The following is a 16,072-nucleotide window of genomic DNA, read 5'->3' as shown; positions in this document are numbered from 1 at the left end:
ATGGATCAAATCTGTTTCACGTCAGATAGCAGCTTGCGGTTTCCCAGGGTGAATCTTTACGAACCCATAAACAGACTGGATTAGAGATTGAAATACTGGCCACAGTAGATCAAGAAAATAAAAAATAAAAAGACAATGTGAAATAATTAATGACAACTTACGATAACCTCGAAATGACTTACTTAAATGAAGTACGTATCCAGATGAATCAGGGGGATCATTCAGACGACTGGGCATTGGATTCAGCTTTAAAGCCTTGGTGTAGTGTGGTGATGATTGTTTAACATTGCCGTTGCTGCTGTGATTAGTAGATTCATCTCCAGGTATCATGGAAGAAGTATTTAAAGTCGTATTTCATGCCAGTTGCTGCACACACACACACAGGCTGCTCATTAGAAAGGGGCCCAGGTGCATCTCACTCTCGAGCGCACAAATACAAACAGACAGCACAAGCAATACAATGAAATTAAACAAAAAATAAACCCAGTGAACGCAAAAACTCTAATGAGCACTTATCGCGCGTGTTATGAGCCATTCAATTAAAACCTGTTTGCATTTAATCCCACTACAAAACTCAAAAGACGTCCTTACGCACCACATGTGATTGACTATTTTTGTGATACAGCCACCAGATGGTGCTGTGCATCACCATTCGCCCCCAAACCCCCACCCACCCACCCTCAGGTCTCAACAGAGCGACCTCCCGTTTGCTTTGGACGTGACATCATGCACTTTCATAGACACAAACGTACATGCAACAGAATCAAGAAACGAATGAGCAGTGAGTCTTCATCAGTAGCGTCTGGTTCAGTTTCGTTTTCTACCTATCTAGTTTGGGATAGGTTGGATTTCAGTTCTCTTCTGAATCCCCCTGGCTCATTTAATAACCATGTCCACGCACTAGAAGAGTTCTTTTGTCTATTTTCTACAGCCCCCCTTCAGAAAGGAGAGCTGTAAACATATATACATCCAGCACAAATTAGCTGTTGAGAGAGTTGTGCAGTTTTTTTTTTTTTTTTTTTATTATGGTGACTTATTACAGTGAATTCCAATCAGTGGTGAGAGGGGAGGAGAAATTCATGCATGCACACTGTATATGTAATAATAGTCATGGTGATATTGAAATTATAACAAAATCCAGTAGATGGCAGTGTCTCAATACACAATCTTTCCACCCTCGCTCGCCACACACCCACTGCTCTTCTAGTAGGTGTGCCTCTTGTCATCAGGAGAGGTCCCTTACGTGCTGTGTCTTCCCTGTGCACGGTGTGAACGGCTGAACGCAAAGTGACAGCGCAAATGAACTTTTATTGCACCGGTAATGAAGTACACAAGCTATTTGGATGTGGAATAATTAAAAAATAAAAATAATAAAGAGAAAAAAAAAAATAGTAGGTGGATTAGTGCCTGCGTGATAGAGTCACCACTCTCTCTCTCTCTCTCTCTCTTCCTCTCACGTCAACACCTCTGCAGTGTTTTTCCCTCTTTAATTTTCTCCCCTTATATCTCTGGCTCTCCGTCTCTCTCACACTTGTACAAAGGCGAATGGCGTCACCACCCACCACACACACACACACACACACACACACACCTAGCTTCTCAGACACACACACACACACACACACAACTCCTCACCATCTGTCTGTGCAGCGGCCCGTGTCTCTGGCACTGGGAGCAGTTGGGAGCAGGAGAGTGAAAGAGAAAGGAGTCTCTTGGCTCTGTAGTCCCGAGTCCCACTTCCTTTCTCGTCTTTCCTCCTGCTGTGCCGCTGTCTATCAAATGGTCTCACAACATCACGCTGTCCGCCAATGGGCTCTCCCTACTATTGTAACACCTACACTGCCATTTGGAGAGAAATCAAATTCTTTCCAGCTGGAACCGCGTGTGCAAAAAAAAAAAAAAAAAAAGACAGAGGAGGATATGGGCTCCGCGTTATTTTTCCAGCCATTTCTTTCACAGTTACGAAAGCTCATTTCAGCTTTGTTCATTAACTCCGGGGGTACGAGCTGCAAACGCTGGAGCCCACGGCTCGACAACAGCAAGAAATAAACACGCCTGATTAGTTTATGTATTCGGCTTAGCAAATTAATACTGCAAATGGCAGAAATATAAAACAACAACAACAGGCGGATGGCGTCTATTCACGTTGTCCTGTGACCGAGTGAGATCTCCGCTATATTATTTGATGCTGTTAACTCTCTCTGAAGCTGTAAAGAAGCAGATTGCTCTGCATGCCTCCTGATTATAGTCAACAACACAAGTGGATTGTATATATAAAATAAAATACACACACACACACACAGGAATCACTGTATGTTACAGACAAATAGAAAAGTCTATAGGAATACAGGTGATTTTCTGTCATCAAGACTGTTTTTTTCCACTTTATAAGATTTTTTTTTTTCCCCAGTCGATTTTCATAACCGTGCAGCTCAACAAAGAGCTTTCGCAGGCAGCTTAAGTAATTTGAACATAAATGCATTTCCTCTCGCTCAGTCTCCTCCATTTAGACAGCAAGCAAAAGTGCCTTCATGACGGAGCTATATTCGGCTGCAGTGATAAGAAATGGCAGCTAGCTATCAGCAGGCAGTTTGGGAGCCACATATAACTGTTGGCGTGTTCATGTATTTAAAAAAAAAAAATTGATTTATGTGACCCTATCAGATGGCAGGCGCAGTGTGTGTGTGTGTGTGTGTGTGGATGAATATAAGCTAATGTGATTTTTATGAAATAAATAAATGAGAGGGTTGAGGAAAGGGCCAGGTGGTGCCTCCAGGTGAACAAATATGATCAAAGTCCAGAGACGTATAATGAGGCGTGTTATCGCCGCACGACGAAAGAAATCAGCGTATTTATTTCAAAGCGCATTTTGATAAAGACGCCATGATCACTGCCACAATTTATTGAACAGGGCCCCGAACGTGTCACGCCGAATTGGAAATGTAATCACAAGCCAAATCAGTTTAGATAATGACAAGATGGATGGGTGGATGCACGGGAATGATAAGTTTATTAGAGCAAGTGTTATTGATGTCTGTCAATCAGGTGATCATGACGTGCCGATATAACATACCCCCGGCTTGTTTTCTGTATCCTCTGCTGCCTTATATGTTTTATCCAGTGACTCCAGCGAATGCATTACATTGTTCTATGTTGAAAATATTGAACTGCAAAAATTAAAGCTTCTATTTGAAATTGTGAACAACATTCAAGACCTTATTTGAGAGCTTTATTTGCCGTCTCGTATACAAATCAAAGGCCTGAAAAGCTACTTTTCTGCCCTCATTATCAGTCTCCCCTCCCCATTAAATGCGTTCGGAAGAAATAGGCTTGGCGGCAGCAAACAGCCCCATGTTTCTCCCCCCCTTTTTGCGCGAAGCTGGTGCCATGTCCAGACTTGTAAATCAGGTCCATTGAGGTAGCATAATGCTGATGATTATGACAGTCAGTCGCATGGGAGTGATAGAGGCACGCTGAGTTATGGGTTTGGGGAGGATGCCCAGAACTGAAGAGTCTCGCAAATGGAGAAGCACTTTCACCAAAACACAAGTCCCCCAGATGGGGACTAATGCTGCAGTTGGCGGCTGTGCCACCCAAATGAGTGCACATTAGCTGCTCAAACCCCACAGAATATTGAAATATGATTTTTGCTGTTGCTGTTGTTGTTGTTTATTTCACAGCTCCGCAGTTTCTCTCTATTACCTCAATATAGCAATTGAGAAAAAAAAAACACACACACTGAGCAAAGGAGCAAGACACAGCAACGGTGTGCTTAAAAGTAGTTTGTGTGCTGCACTGGCAAGGCCGTGCATCACTTAACCAGATGACTTCAGGATGGGAAATGCTTTTTTTTTTTCCCCCATTCACTGTATTACTAAAGAATTTCCTCGCGTTTCCGCTGTATTCATTCTCCTCTACTTTGCAGATGAACGATCACTCACTCGCATTGATCGTCAGCCATGATAATATAATCAGGCGTAAAAAGTCTGACAAGGCTGGCCGGGCCGATAGATCAGAGCTGCTGACAGCAGGGCTATGTACAGGTCATAAACCCTCACCTTCCCTGTTTGACCCCACATCAATTTGGCTCTTTCCAATATGAATGCAAATAACAGCGGGGTTTTTTTTTGGGTGACATGTTTACGGTTATCTCTGTATCTCCCCTTGCTCCGCCTGCTGCTCTTAAATGTGCTCTCGCCAGTGGTCAGCTCAGCCTCCATCCCCTCCCCTGCGCGTGCCCCCCTCGCTGGCACACGCGTTGTGCTCACCTATACAGTATGTCCTCCTCGTCACTTGTGTATGCATTGAGCTGATAAGTACTGCGGTTCATTTTCCCCATGGCAAAGCACAGTAAAAAACTGGGGAGTAATAATTGCTTTGGGGTGGGGGGGGATTGGGGAGGGTGGGGGGAGACGAGGATGGCTAAATATGCTTGATTGCCTCCTAAGCGTTGGTGCTGTGTAATGAAATATGGCTGCTGCAGACAGGGGCTCCTGTGCGATAGCTTTCTTGTCACTCTCTCACTTGCTTTTATATATTTATATATATATATATATATATATATATATATATATATATATATATATATATATATATATATATTTTATTTTTCACCCTTTCACTCTTCTGTTCGGGCATTTTCATCTTTACTCACCCATTGCCTTTGTCACAGAATAGAGTCCATCAAAGCATTTGTCGCCATTGAACACTTATCTTTAGCTATAATGTAATAATTACGGGGACCAAATCCGGCCTAATTGAGTATTCCTCACCGCATCAAAACGACAGGCGCCCTAATATTCCTCTGTTCTACAATTTAATTTGTGGATTCATTAGCATGAACAGGGTGCACAGAGAGAACCCCTGATAACAAAGAACTCAGCAAAAACACACTGTTGATGAAGTTAGGCTGAAGGGGGGGGGGCTAGAAACCAGTTCTACCCTCATGTACCCACAGGGGACTATAACATGTTCTCCGTCATTTACACGTTAAGACCCTGCAATTTTGATGTCCTCGGAGACCTTTTAATTTGAAACGTTAAGGTTGCTGGCTCCCATTCCTGCTTTTACACACACACACACACACGTCTTCCACACGAAACCTCATTCACACAGAAAATTGCCTCTGAATTAACACAAAGCCGAAGTTTTGGGCAGAGAGAGACGACTGCAATCATGACATTCATAATCATCATTGCTAATCGTCTCATTTGACTGCCATAAAGCCCTACAATAATGTTTTAAGAGATAATGAGTCAAATTAAAGCTCACGGAGTGTAGCTAAAAATGTTTATCCCCAACTAATTTTTGTTGTAACCACCCTGAGCATATTTCTCCCTGTTGGTTAAATAAGTAGCTAATCATTTACAAGAATATTAGTCCACAGGCTTGTATGGGCACAGCAGCATCTGCTAATGCATTTAGCAAGAAAATAGCCTGAGAAAATCTTCCGAGCACATTAAATGCAAGCTTCTTCCCTTTTTTTTTTTTTCTGTTCCCCCCTCATTCGCTTCCAGAATAACTCACAAGCCTAATTTGTTGTGCTACTTAAAGGAAAATGTAATTACACTTTTCATTATAATTCACAAAGCCAATCGATAACTGTGGTTAAGTCTGTCTTGACTGCACATGCAATTTTCCGTTCCTTCAACTGAAATTTGGTTGCACAACAAGTATTTTGTGTGCCTTTTTACTGTATCTTTTGTACATGGTGCTGCTGAGTAAATGGACTAATTAAATGAGCAGCGGAACAAAAAAGACTACTGTACAGTACACTTTTTTATTAAGCGCTCCTTGTTGTTTGTAATAAAATGTGCAGAAATGCAGGGCTTTACTTCACACGGACAGCTCGATTAAGCTATTCATCCCTATCTTGTTTCTCTTTGCTTGTTCTCGTTTATGCAGTTCTCTTTCCTGAGACGTCAACCACAGGATGAGGCCTGCGGCAGGTAAGAGACGCAAAGGAATGGCGGACGAGGCAAACGACAAGCATGTGTCTGACCTCTGTTGTGCATCGTTGGCTCGCGTGCCACGTTTTCTTTGTTTTGGAATTTGTGTTCAAGCTGATCGTGTGCATATCCGTCTAAGAGTTGCATGATTTGAGAGCCGAGATAGGTCAGAGTACGTCAAGTGATGTCAGATCAAGAACTAAGCTAAATCTCGATTGCAGCTCAATCCCTCCCATTTCCTGACCTGCAATGGGGTGGGAGGAAACAGACTATATCTGGCAACCTAAACCTTTTTAAAGTGACTGAGAGAGTGAGGGAGACTGACTGGCACTGATGGGACTAGACCGGGACTGCGAGATGCTATGCTGTGCTGCACTGCGCCCGGGCCTCACAAGCCTGATTGATAGAGTGTGATGAGACTGTCACCGAGCAAGGAGAGCAGCCGAGAGATAGGGCTAGATGGCGGGAGGGAAAGCCGGCTGACCAGAGGAGTGAGATAGAGAGAAATAAATTTGAGAACACGTGAAGGATGAAGTGGGGGGAATGAAGTGGCTGGATGGAATGTGTTTCAGACGTATGAGGGATGGGAAGGTGGAGATGGAGGGGACAGGGGGCACTGCCACAGAGGTGAGTCGGATGCCGGGGAGGCTGAAGGCCCCTGCTCATATGCAAGTCAAGACTGATGCAGATTTAGTGCATGTGATCCTTTTTTAAAACCTATAAGCGTAACATTTTAGAATCTAAAATGAGAAAAATCGTAATATTTAAGCTAAGCTGAATTCCAGAAAAGGAGCATTTTGAATATTCTCAATACCGTAAAGAGCGCAAGGATGATTTTCAAACTAAATTCTTCTCGTGGCGAATTCACCGTCTAGCTTGCTATGAATTTAAAACATAAGACAAGCTTTGAGAGAGACGCGTAGCTGCCTGAATTACATTTTTATCATTGCACAGCAGAGAAATATTTTTAATGATGAATCTGCCAAGTAAAAGTTAGCGCACTGTAGCATGATTTATATTTTTATGTTCAACCACTCGAAGCACTCGGTTAATCTCAGGGTGACCGAGGACACTGTGTTTACAGTCAGCTGACGGCTTGTTAGATATACCAAGCTAAACCTAACTCTGTTTAATACAACAGAAGTGCTGATTCAGCTCTTTTTGCCATACTGGAGGCCGTGTTTGTGCCGCTGTCAGAGGTATTTGTGTTGTATAGCGTAGCCTCATTTTTATGAATGAGCTCAACAAAATTATAGAAACACTCACGATACCACAAATTGCATTTTCCAAAAGCTCAAGCATCCTTCAGTAGAGAAAACACTAGTACTAAATATAAGCCGTGCAGATATTGTTATTTCCATCAGAGGGAATTTGGCAAAAAACGAATTAAAAAGTAATTTTGTTATAGGTATTGTTAAAAAATGTAAGATTGATATATGAAATATCCTATGTTGGGTGTAAAAAAGCAAAACTTGGCACTGTCAAGTCACAAGGGACGTTTGGTTTTCTCACCTAGATGAAGGCTTAATTTAAAAATGCATAGTTTGTACTGATGACCCAAGTTATTCAGCTACAACTCTTTTGATCTACACAACTACATATTCCATACACTGTGTGTTGTCTGTACGGACGTCATAAATAATTTACTAGCTTATTTATCAGTCTATCAGTGGCTGCCTGCTTTGGACAAAATATTAGATCTTGTGGACACATGGCATCTTGGCAATGAAAGGAATACAGCCTGAGCTAAAGCCCTGTTCTGGGAATTCCACAGTTAGTGATTTCAGACTCAATAAAGGCACCATGTTTTACTTTTATCCTTGCCTGAGGAAAGACGGCTGACTCACCCGAACGCCAACGTTATTATTAGTGCCTCACATGTGTTTAGCAAAGCTGTGCGCGTGTGTGTAGGTGAGTGTGTGAAAGACAGAGAAAGGGGCTGAGCTCCAGCAGCAGTAGTAAGTGCATCCAGGAGCGGCACGAGGAGCTCTTATCTGCCGCCTGCCAAACCCTGACCAGGGCCCTGACTCCTGTGCTCGCTCCCTCCCTCTGTCCCTCTCCAGTGGGGCTTTCCACTAGTCTGCCAGGTGAAATGAGCAATTCCCATTCAGGGACAGGAGCACCGCACAGACTCGCCCTGTGAAATGGCTGCTCACTTTGGCAGATCAATGTACTCTCTATCTCTCGTGCACTGCCACTGAGTGATAGTCAGGAAGAAAAAGACGGGGGGGGGGACGAGTACGGGTAGAGAGAAGGGAGATGCGGTTTTATGTGTGTGTTTGTTTGTGTGCGTGTCTGTGTGTGTGTGTGTGTGTGTGTAGAGGAGTGTTAACAGGGCATTTAATGATATTTGCCATGGCTGCTCTGAGTGAGTGCTGTTGGAGGAAAATGGGAGATGCTTTGCATAAACTCAAAAGACGTGCAATATTGCTGCTGCCTCTTTGGGAGAGAAAAAGTGCCGTTCCCACTCCCACCGGATATGAGAATATTCAGTCGCTGAACTGGAAATTTTGCCAATATGAATGATATTAGTGGCAATCATATTAAAATGCTTAGTTGTGCCAAAATGAATTCCACATCTCTACAGTAATGAAACTCATGTCAGACATTTATAGCATACATACGGCATTGTGTTGGACATATGGGTTTAAGGGTAAAGCTGTCAGATGAAATCCACATAATCTAGGCTAATTCTACGCCAAGTGTTCAAACGCTGTCTATAACCTGTGGATTTTGTTTTTGTACTGCGCATGCACTTTGAATATTCGCCTATAAGCCTTTTTCTTTTTCGTACCTGCATTTATGATGACACAGAATGTAATAAATCAGTATGCTGTGAAGGCTGGTGTAAGCCCAGCCAGTGTCACCAAAGACAAAACGACAGCATATTTTATGTACTTATTCTAAAGAAGTACACGTTGGATACTAATAATCCCTAAATAGTATATATAGTATATACTATATAGTATATATATATGTACTATTTCAGGGGTTAACAATTCACAAAATCCACACATTATGTACATGCAGGGACTGAATTAACTTTCAAAAACTGATTTCAACTGTGCCCTTCAGTGATTGGTTATTTGGCGCATCATTGGTTTGAGGCAGCATGAGAATCAAGTTATTCATTGTCAAATCTGTTTTTCAAACCTCAAAACACACCCATAAATCTAATCATTTGCATGATTAACACTCATTTTGCTGTTCATTTAATTAATACATTGTGACTTCAAGGAAATATCTTTGAGCTGCTCATCTAATCAGACATCAGATTAATACTGTAGTGTAGCCAACATAGTGGAACAAATTGACTCTGACATGAAGTGTATATGCATGTGTATACATATATTACATATATTTTATATTGCCTATATATTTTTAGGCCTATTATGGTATATGTAATGTTAAAGCTTGGTCCATTACACTACTGTTGGAATTATTTGCAAAATCCATTAAATCAAAACACACATTTTTTTCTGAATGAAAAAAAATCAAAAGTCTACTATTGTAATAGTTCTGGAGTAGTGGCTATTTAGTGATCTTCCCTAAGATGACCCCTATTTTTACATTACAGTATTTATGGGATGTCATAACTAAGCTTAACTTTACTCTCAAGTATGATCTGGTAGAGGAGAACCACAAGGCAATATACTGGGTCATTCACTTTTTCATATACATTCATTTTCTTTACAGTGATGACACTTTGGGTTTGGATGTTTATATGTTCAATTCCTAACTCTCTATTAGTATAAGTCTGGAACCTAAAATATATATCTACATATTTATTTACAATTTCTTTATTATTTCTGTCTTATTATTGTCTTCATTTGTCTTTTTCTATAATATGTGTCATAGAGACATAGCAAACCAATCTGATGGTGAGACCCTTGCTTGTGGATTATTATTTCACTACGAGCACAGCAAACAGTGATGCACCCCACTAAAGGGTCAAATTAAAATGAATAAGTCAAAATCCTGTACCTACATTTACCTCTTAAATATTCAAGGGGTGATAACTGAGATGCATTAGAGTCTGCTGGCCAAGAAGGGGATACAACAAGGACTTTGTGGTGTAATGTTGTATTGAATAAGTGAACAAACTTATCAGATAAATTGGTTTTTACCTTTATTGCAGCATTTCAGGGCACACTATCATCCCAAATCACCTAAAGGTTTCTTCCCACAGTCCCAAGTCTCTCAACATCAGTGATGCCAAAGTTGGAAATACAGTCTGACCCTAAGCAGACATGACAGCAATAAAGTGCACTTGATTACATGGTTGAAAGTGAGGACAAAGAGACAGAAGAGCACAGGATACAAAAATAAAAAAAGAACGGCACCTCAGTTTTGATCACTCGAAACATCTTGAAGATAGAAAGTCCCGTTTGTGTGCATTCTTTACAGAGGCAGGTGCAGGAGGGTTGAGCCTTGGTCATCAGCTGTCAAAGCTGTAATGAACTGTGTTTACTAGTATTACCATGCGCTGCCACTTTCCAGTAGGGCGAAATGTAAAAGCATCCATTTCTCCCAAGCTAAGTCAGAAGCAACACTGTCAAGGCTTTGGCTATAAACAACAAGAAAAGAGAGGCAAGACAGCAACAAGGAGCTTTCTCCCTTTCACCCATTACAGTCAGAGTGAGTGGGGAAAGAGTGGTAGAATGTCAAACCTAGAAAAATGGAGATGCTTGCAAAGGGTAGAAAAAGTTGATTCCAAGTGGATTCCATTTGGCAGACACATAATGATAGCTGTTAAACAAAACCGGTGGAAGGAGAAGCAGGAGAGGCTCAGAGAGAGAGCACAAAGACACAGAAAGGCAGGGGAGACAAAACAGACAGGCAGAGAGACACCTGCTGTTGCATCACCTGCTGTAATAATAGTGTTGACATTCAAATGGAAAGCTCTGACAATAGGAGCTGGCTGAGGCAGCAGCCAGTATGCAAATAAAAATAGAACACATCAGGAAATATTAGCTAACGTCAGGACTTTTCATAGCACACACTGAAAACCACTTGACCCTTGGCATCTCACAAGTGTGTGCGTGTGTGTGTGTGTGTGTGTGTGTGTGTGTGTGTGTGTGTGTGGTGGTGGTGTGCAAGCAGGCACAGTCGACACGTTAAATGAGGTGATTTACGCACGTACGTCTATTCAATTCATACAAACACTGCAGTGTGCAGGCTTTGTTTTGCTTGATTCACATTTCAATTCCACTCACACTTCAACCCTTCCTTTTTTTGACTTCATGGTATCTGGTATACCTAGGTTAAACATAATTCAAGAACGGAAAGGATCATTAGCTGGCAAATTCATTCTTGACTTTTTCTTTCATGCAGCCCACATGGCCCCAAGGGCCCTATCAATCAAAATCAGCTTCAACTGATATCATATTCACTATAGCACATATTTTATTCCCTTTTAAATGTTCAGCAGTCTTTTGTATCAGTGTGAACCTGAGGTGATTGGACTTGAAACTTTTTATAATGTTTGAACTCAGTGGGGTTTGAAGGACTGCAGATATAAGCAGATCCTTGCTTATGCAGAGGTCGATAGCTATTACAGTAAAAAGCAATAGCCAGTATGGCGCTCTCATATTACCAGCTGCATGTGTAGTTGCTTTTCAAAAGCTGGGACCCTTTCTACAGCCAAACGGCGATGACAAATCTGATGGTTTAACCGCAAAGTAATTGTTTCGTCCTGTCAGCTTCTCTTTGTCTTGCTGTGTTATGTGAAGGAAAGTGAAAAACATTGGACATTTAGCGTACGGGGGGAAGTAAAAGCAATTTTGAATCGACGAGGGGCCATCAGTGCTTTTTGAAAACGCCTGAACATAGAGCTCAGGTTTGCCAAATCACTACCACCCTTTTAAAGAACGCTTCCGAAACCTCATATCCATACATAATCGTCTTTACTGTGCCTGACTTCTCTGTCACATCGTACAGTTCTCTGACACCACCCGCATCAACAAAATCCGGGCTACGTTTTCCACCTGCAGTTCATATGACGCCGCAGCAAATTGTCGCCATCGCCCCCATGTTCAAAAGAAATCCCATGGCACTGTCACATTCTCACCTTCACATTCAATTCACATTGAATTTAGATGTAGATACAGTAGGTATGTTACAAATCTCACCTACAGATAACACATTTTGTCCTGAAATGTGTTGATAGTATGCATATGTCTTTCTAGTTGGATGGTAATCTAGTGCTGCAGTCAGCTGACAATGACCATGCACATTTCTTTTTTGCTATTGCAGAAATATAACATATGATAAAAGAAATCCATAACTGGGAGCCTTTGAAAATGATCACCACTGTACTATATTATGAAACCATAACCAATTTGCAAACCTTTCAATTAATTTGAAAATAAATTATACAGTTTTTAATGTTAGTAGTTAAAAATAGTTCTGAATGTATTTTAAAAAGTAAATATTCTGATAAATGCAAGGGAGCAGACGAGTGTAGAGAAGCTTGAGCGACTTTAAACTTTACTATAGGAAATTAGATTTACAATATGACACAGCTCCTAACATCCTTAGGTGCAGTTTCCTAGCATGTACGCTAATGCCCTGTCCTGACCACTAACATACGACAGGAAAAGTGGTCTAAATAAAATGAAAGAGGAAGCTGCGAAATATAATTCTGAATGCCTATAACGACTACAGTATCAGCCGTCCTGGATCTGCACTTCTTCATACGGATGTTCTCATTTGTATCCACACCTGTGTCATTCACAGCCTTACGTCTTAACCTAATTTCATGGTCGACAGGTTTGGATGGATGGCTCTGCTGCAACGTGTACACTGAGGACAAGAGCGAGCACCACAGGAGTGTGAGTGTGTGTGTGTGTGCGTGTGTGTGTGTGTGCGCACATCTGGATGTGTGCACTCACACAATAACACGGTTGTGGAAGAGCGAATGAGCAAGAGAAAGAGAATGAGAGTGAGAGAGGAGATGTGCCGCTACAATAGCATAGAGAATTGTAGTCACTCCCTGATATTAACCTTTTAGCCTCGTACTTTTCTGTTAACAAAAATACATTAAGCTCCTCTGGAAAGCTGACAGTGAATTGGGATTTTCCAGACGTTCACCGAGGATGACTGAATGATCAGAGGTGAACTTATGTTGTGGTAGTGTGCTTCAAATACAGTAGAAGTCTGCTAAAAACACAAGTTAAAGCATGGTGATATATACTGTAGCAGCATTTAAATACTAGTGACATTCAATATTTGAAAGATATATGAACCGTAGTCAACTGGAAAAGCTACTGTAGTAATTCCTGTAAATGCTATAGTAGATTCTTCTAAGCTTTCTGCAATTAATGGCCAAAAATACCAACTTCCATCTGTAACTGCTCAGCATATTTTTAAGCAAAGTGTGGGAAATGCCCCTACAGTTTGCCATAGTATCTTCGGTTGTAATGGCTTATTTAGCCAATGCAGGCATGACACCAATTATACTGCAAAGGAAATCGATTCCAACAAAGCACCGCGTAAGGGCAAACAATAAAACGACTGGAAGTGACTGGATGTTTTGTTTGCGACAAGCTGCAAAATTAGTTTGTACTTTAAACTGTTTTTTTTTTTTTTTTTTACCCAGTCAAAAACTGTCTTTCTTAAAGCTGTTAAGAAAATTGTCGAGTGTGACATAAACACATTTTTAGTCATTTGGCAGATGCTTTTATCCACAGGAACTTACAAGGTACAATGCAAAGGCAGGGTAAGCATGAAGAGGTCTTGCCTAAGGACTGCTACTGGAGGTGGAATACACGACTACAAAGACAGAAGCAAAACACAAAGAGGAACACATGAAAGTGCCATGGCTCCAACAATTTTATTGCAAGAACACAAGGACAATTAAGGGGCTTATTGCATTCCTTCCAGTCCAAAGAGTTCTAACAAAGACATGAGTCAAGATGATTTCTTTCAACACAAATTGGTGAAGTTTGTGACATGTTATTCAGGGAAACTGGCGCCAGATGTGTCCAAGTCATGAGCTGTTTGTCACACATTTCGAAGAACACCTCGAACTGCAGCACGACAGAATAACACAGCACTAAAAAGTTTATTTGGAATCTCGTCTTACCAATAACTTTAAATAGTCTCATAAGAATCTCAGCAGACATTAACTAGAATTATGGCGTTTTAATTCAGGTCTTTTTTAGTTGCTTGTTAACACATAAGGGAGCGGAGCACCGTTTTTTATTCACATACCCCATCTGTACACTTTATACACACTGAAAATACACAACTTTGTACTAATTAAACGGACATTTGTCTGATCCTATGACATTAAAATACACACCCCTGCTGTATTTTATCATCTCTCACCTTACCTCTGAGACATTTCTTTTTTTTTATTTTCATTATACATGCAAATTTCGAAGAAGAAGGAAAAAAAAGCAACGTTGCATAGCACTAAGCCAATTTAATTACTGTAGTATCTCGTTCTTGTGGTCTTGAATGAAATACACAGTACTAGGGAAGATATTAAAATTATAATGAATATGCTAATTATCCTTTTTTTATGTTCAACCCTTTACAATGGTTTTAAATTCATATGACAATACCACCATTTTATGTGAGCTACAGTATAATACTGTAAGTGCATGTAATTACTGATATTATAGTAATGAGTGTGTCATATTACAGTAGTCAAATGTGTTGAACTAGTACAGTTCTACAGTATTACTGCAATCTCTAAACCATAACTTTAACTCATAAATGACCCCGCTTGAAGTGTTAGTGACTGTTCTTCAACACTTTTTAGGTTGGCTGCTGTCTGCTGCCACTCAGTGTCAATCTTCATTCATCTGTTTCCAGACCCCAGTCCGCCTAAGATAGATCCCTCATATGTCAGAACCACACAGACCATTTCCAGGAGTTCGCTCTGACTGTTAGGCTTCACCAACCATGAAAGCTGTATACGTGATGCCCAAAATTACCTCATCCTAGAAATGCCACAGACTCCTGCATTGGCACATTGGCCACAACTATCCCTTCAAGAGACACTAAGGGAGCTCACTGACACTTTTGGGCAGTTCTTTGCCAACACGTATAGTGGGAACTATTTCACATTCTCAGGCAGAAACATAAAATAAATCCATTTTACACTACGTGGGTAGAAATTGGATTGAGCATGAATTATCAGGTTAATGGTGTCCAGGACATTCAGTAGGTTAAATCATACATTTTGCAACGAAGTATGGTGTGTTTTTGACATTTTAATAAGGTACCATGGCACCCACAAAATACTGAATAAAAATACACTGTAAATCTGTGTGAATTTTAGGAATGCAGCCCGTAACTCCAGCACTCGATTTTATAATCGGTCCTCTGTCTTAACAAGAAGGTGTCTGAGCAAAGAAGGCGGAAGAAACCCAACTCTCTGTGGTACAATTATGGAAGTGCTCTGCAGTCACTTAGGCTGCTAATACATGGTGTGATATTAATTACTATTTGTAAACAATGCACTTTGCAGAGATTATTGCATGCACTTGGTGTCCTCCATTTGTGTTTGGTAATTCTCACAAGTGATTAAGTGGTGAAGCTAGGACAGCTGTTCAAGATGAGTTCATTGGCATGTTTAATTAATTGCACTTGAGATAATTATTCAATCATTACTTTGATTAATTTTCTGCATCCCATCAAACGTCTGCTTTATGTCAATAGTTTTGAAAGCGTGAACTGAACAAGGCTAACTATTTTTGGGAGCTTGATTCAGGACTAAATTGTGCCTTTTGAAGAAAGCAATGCCAATGTCAGCTGGTCGTGACGGAAATTCATTATCATTACTTTATCATGCTCATTTAACATACATGCACCTAAGGTTGTTGCAACACGTGTCAAGGGTGCATTATTTCCTTGTTTTCCAACACATCATCAGCGCCCTGTTATTGCTCACTTCAATGTTTTGAGCCAGTATGGTCTGCATTATGTTTGAAACATGCTTATTCTTCACTCCCTCAGATATGTAGGGTAGTAGCAACATCCAACTGAAGGAAAGCCAGGCAAATCGTTTGTGAGAGATCTTGTCAAACAGATTAATTCCCACCCTGGGCCTCGGGGTTCTGGACCGTTTTTCTGTCATGCTGCTTTGCCAGGCTCCCTCTTGATAATACCCC

At 40.9% G+C, this 16,072-nt stretch overlaps 1 protein-coding gene across 19 annotated transcripts in view; it reads left to right on the top strand.

Moving 5' to 3' along the window:
* LOC113157074 (protein tyrosine phosphatase receptor type D) overlaps positions 1–16,072 on the top strand; it is a 315,285-nt gene that overhangs the window by 123,902 nt on the left and 175,311 nt on the right. For all 19 annotated transcript variants that reach the window (XM_026352333.1, XM_026352323.1, XM_026352322.1 and 16 more), the window contains exon 6: positions 5,905–5,948. The gene's annotated coding sequence lies outside the window, so the exon portion shown is untranslated. The remainder of the gene's footprint in view (positions 1–5,904; positions 5,949–16,072) is intronic.

This window comes from Anabas testudineus, chromosome 18 (assembly GCF_900324465.2).
Source record: "Anabas testudineus chromosome 18, fAnaTes1.2, whole genome shotgun sequence".
NCBI classification, from domain to species: Eukaryota; Metazoa; Chordata; class Actinopteri; order Anabantiformes; family Anabantidae; genus Anabas; species Anabas testudineus.
Note: the sequence above shows the minus strand (reverse complement) of the source record. Positions and strands in the feature narration are given on the sequence as shown.